This window comes from Portunus trituberculatus, chromosome 33 (assembly GCF_017591435.1).
Source record: "Portunus trituberculatus isolate SZX2019 chromosome 33, ASM1759143v1, whole genome shotgun sequence".
NCBI lineage: Eukaryota > Metazoa > Arthropoda > Malacostraca > Decapoda > Portunidae > Portunus > Portunus trituberculatus.
Genome location: NC_059287.1, coordinates 3,483,553 through 3,488,552, shown reverse-complemented (window position 1 = coordinate 3,488,552; position 5,000 = coordinate 3,483,553).

The following is a 5,000-nucleotide window of genomic DNA, read 5'->3' as shown; positions in this document are numbered from 1 at the left end:
TCTCTCTCTCTCTCTCTCTCTCTCTCTCTCTCTCTCTCTCTCTCTCTCTCTCTCTCTCTCTCTCTCTCTCTCTCTCTCTCTCTCTCTCTGTCTTTGATACAATTTACATTATTATTCGGCAGGTCAGAAGGTACAAATTTAGAGAGCGAGGGAGACAGAGAGAGAGAGAGAGAGAGAGAGAGAGAGAGAGAGAGAGAGAGAGAGAGAGAGAGAGAGAGAGCGTGTGTGTGTGTGTGTGTGTTTAAGTTTCTTCCTCCCTGCCAGAGATGCTTCACACGTATGGTCGATGGCATACAAAAAATAAAAGAAAAAGGTGTAATGCTGTGTTTATGTTGGCTATGAAACGCTCCTCCTCCGTAATGGCTTAATTAAAGTGAAGCACCGCCTATCATGTACGCTTTTAAATCCTCCCTGGTGATAGTGTTACTCCTGCGTGACCCTGCCTGATCCTGTTGCTCGTGTGCTCTTCTTCTCGTTTTTCCTTTTATCTCTCGCTGTTATTCCATCCCTTACTCTTACTTTGCCCTTTTTTTTATTTCGTTGCATTATTCTTTTTCTATGGCTCAGTAAAATCTCACTGTCTGATCCTGCTGCTCTTCTCTCCTGCTCTTTTTTTCCTCTTATCTCTCGCTGTTATTCCATCCCTTACTCTTACTTTGCCTTTTTATTTTTTATTTTGTTGCATTAATCTTTTTCTATGGCTCAGTAAAATCGCCTTGTCTGATCCTGCTGTTCTTGATCTCTTCTAGCCTGTTTTTTCCTTATATTCGCTGTTATTTCATCCCTTAATTTAACCTTTATGTTTTTTTTATATTTTATTGCTTTACTGTATTGTTTTTATCTATGCCTCAGTAAAATCCTCTTGCCTTATCCTGCTGCTCTTCTTCTCTCCTATTTCCCTTTTTCTCTTATCTCGCTCTGTTATTTCATCCCTTACTCTTACTTTTACCTTTTTTTTATCCCATTTTTGCCTCACTTTTTTTTTTTTTTATCTATGGTTCAATAAAATCCTCTTGCCTGATTCTGCTGCTCTTGTTCTCTTCTAGTCCTTTTGTTTTCCTCCTGTCTCGTTGTTGTTTCATCTCTTTTCTTGCTTTTCATTTTTTTCATTTTGTTTCTTCACTGTTTTTCTGTCTGTTTTTCTATAGCTCAGTAAAAACCCCTTGCCCGATCCTGCTGCTCTTGTTCTCTTCTGGTCTTTTTTTTTTTCCTCTTCTTTTTTTTTCCATCCCTTACTCTTTTACCTTGTTATATCCCTTTGTTGCTTCTATGTTTTTTTCTTTCTATGGCTCAGTAAAATTTCCTATCATCTCTCTCTTCCGTTCATTCTTTTTTTTCTATTTCTTTTCTTCTAAATTCGTCTGCTGAGTCTCTCACCTTTCCTCACACCTGTCTAGCTGAGTTCATTGCCCTGCACTGGTATTTCCATCTCGTTTATTCTCCATTTTATTTTTGTTCACTGTTTTCTTTCCTTCTATCTCGTTTACCTGCTTTGTTGTTTCTATTACCTTACCTCACTCATGTGTAGTGGCGTTCACTGCCTTTTATGTATGTGTAGATCATGTTAATCCCGTAATACACTTGTCATTTTATTGTTTTATATCTTCTCTTCTGTACACTTGCCTAATCTGGGTCCATTGTCTATCAAATAACTGAAGACATGTATTATTTAAGTTTTGTACTGCACATCGGTCTATTTTATTCTTCTGTTGCCTCACAACCACTCTACCTATAATGTATTGTCTTCTTTAATGCATCCTTTTCTATGATAGACAGCCCCCTCTTTCTCTCTTTCATTTTCTATATTCTGTCCTGAGAGCTTTACGTGAAAAATGTAAAGCTGAACTAGATGTATAGTTGCACATATTCACTGGAGCCGTATGGACATATGTATGCATATTTATTACATTGTCAGTGTGTGTGTGTGTGTGTGTGTGTGTGTGTGTGTGTGTGTGTGTGTGTGTGTGTGTGTGTAGGGATGGTAGGTGTGTGTTTGTTTAAAGTTATTTCAGAGGGAATATGTTTTAAAGAGATGAACGAGTCTTCCTTTGTTCTGAATACGTTTTTGAAAAAGTGATTGAATATTCCTTTTGTCCATCTATATTCCTTTTGTCTTACTACATTCACTGTTTAATTGAGTTCGGGACCGAAAAGTCTCTAAATCATTATACTGAACTGAGTGGGAAACGATTTTTCTGATATGCGTTCCATTGGTGAAAGGGCCGAGGGAAGCGGGGAAAGTCTACGGTAAGAGGATGCCGCGTTACACTATCACTTTACTTCTCTATGTGACGCGATTCTTTGCTCGTCTAGTTGCTGTGTTTGTGTTGAAGCCTGGTATTTATGTAGCTTTGATATGATGGTTTATTTTGTTTGTTGTTTCTCTTCTTATTATTTTGGCAGCAAAATAGAGATGAACACTAATTGGACGTGTTGGTGAGGAAGGAGGGAGAAAGGAGAGTGTTTAGGTGAATTGATATCTGACTCAGCAACGTGTGGGAAGTTTGACTTTACTAATAGAAACAGAGGAAGGAGAAAGAATTACCCGTTTTTAAATATTATGCATTTGTATTTTTGTAATTATTATGTTGCTGGTGACCTAATCCCAGTCACCTGACCCTCATGACCTCAAACTAAACATATCAAGGTATTGTGGCAAAACTACTCTCTGCAACAGGGAACGTAGTACACTATTCCCTTTGTGCTCGCTCTCTTTTACTGTGTCGTCATTAGAGTCATCATCATCATCATCATCGCCAGGCCTCCATAATTCTATTGCAGCACAAAAGCGAGCACCAATCTTCACCATTTACCTCTGTTTGCCGTCCGTCCTTTACAGGCCATCATTGTAATTGCACGCTTTGTTTAGGGAAGCTACTGACGTGCTCCACTGCTGCAACGCTCGACATTTCTATATGTATGTAAGTCTTGACTTTAATTCGACTGCGTTGTGAGCGGCTAGAGCATGTGGTTGGAATGATGTTTGAACCCATACTAAGAGCGAGAAAAATGAACCAGCTTTTCTTTATATCTTCTGGTTCGGAGGTAAATGGATGCCTTAGAAACCAGAGAGGGTAACTGGTGGAAGCTTCCATTTTCCAGTAGCATTGTGTTCATGTCAGGTACACTATTAACCCCTTCTGAACCAGGACGCTTATTCATACTCATTCTGGTTACAATTTAATGATTTTTTTTACAGCTTCAGAAAGTCATTACGGGGATTTAAATAGTGAAGACGCTGGTTACTAATTATCTGACCTTCATAAACCCTTCCTAATATCAATAAAATCGCCAAATCGTACACAAATCTCAAGATAAAAATGCGTCACAGTACTGAAGGGGTTAACCACAGGCACAGGGGACAGTGGTACACAGCTACAGAGAGATGGCACGAGCTGTTGTTGCGTGTGTGTGGCATTTTACAACCTATGCTTTTATTTAACCTTGTCATACTTGATTTGATTCCCGTGTCATCTGTCATCATGTTAAAAATTCACTGAGGCGCTACGTTCGAAAAATGTGCCGTTTCGTTAGTTTTATTTTTGTTGCCTTTGTAATTTGTGAGTCGTGATATTCCTGGTGGTGCTTTAACATTTTTAAAAGTTGGAAATGATTTTGATACTGTTTGCAAATTTTCCTTGAGACTTTTTTCTCTTCCTTCTCTACCTCATATTTTTTTCTTTTTCTTCTTTTTTTCTTCTCCTTCTTCAGTTTTTCTTTTCTTTATTATTTTTTTCATTTGCTTTTATTTCTTTTTTCTTCTACTTCTTCTTTTTCGTATTTTTCTTCTGCTTCGTCTTCTTCTTCTTCTTCTTCTTCTTCTTCTTCTTCTTCTTCTTCTTCTTCTTTTTCTTCTTCTTTTTCTTATTTTTTCTCACTTCTCTTTTTCCTCCATATCCTACTTCATCTCCTTTTCCTTATTCTCTTCCTCCTCCTCCTCCTCCTCCTCCTACTTCTTCTCCCTCTCCTCCTTCTCCTTCTCCTTCTCCTTTTCCTCTTCCTCTTACCCCTCCTCCTCCTTGCACTCTTCCGCTTTAAACACCCTTTCATCATAATTTTCTTGCTATTACTGGAAGTTCGTAATAGCATTTTGGCCGACTCTTTCTCACACCACCTTCCTTCACCGCTCTATTTTCTCCCTATGCATTTCACTTACTTTTCATCTCTTTTCCTCCTTTTCCTGTATCCTCACTTCCTTGTTGCCACTCTGTCATCTCAGCATGTTTATAGTTTTCCTCTCCGTCAAAGATGCTTCATTTATTATCACGTTTTTTCTCCATTTTCCAGGTATTCCATTTTTTCCTCTTCTGTTACGCTTTGTTCATCGTCGCTCGTGTCATCAATCTCTCTGTGGTTTTCCTTCCCCCTCTTGAAGTCATTAGGGAGTTTTCTTTCCGAGTTATTTGAGTTTGATTTACTCCTACAGTGTGTTTTATGGTAAGGAACCGTGTGTGTGTGTGTGTGTGTGTGTGTGTGTGTGTGTGTGTGTGTGTGTGTGTGTGTGTGTGTGTGTGTGAGAGAGAGTGGGTGGGTATTTGTTAAGTAAGTAATGTTAACTGTAAAAGTAAAGTAGACAATGATGAATGAGGCTAAAAAATAATGAAGATGAAAATAAAGAACTTGTAGAGATTTGGAACTTGAACTGTGTAAAATACGACAATAAAAAAATACTTGATAAATGTGAGACTTCAAGCATGACTGACTTAAATATTCAAATGTAAAGATGCTGGACACAAATATGTACAAAAAAATCGATAGAAAAATAAAATTACTCTCACTATTCATCTCACTGAAGAAAAACAAATATCCAGGCTTTCAACAAGACTAAGAGAAAAGATGATATAACTTCACTCTAAGGACTGATTCATTGGAACGTAAATCTCACCTAATTTATAAAAATGTTCGTCATCCATTACCTGAACAAGTAATAGAAAAGCGATAATTGCTAGATAGAATTTATGAGATGTGGATAGAAAAAGATTAGAAAAACAAGAGGAACG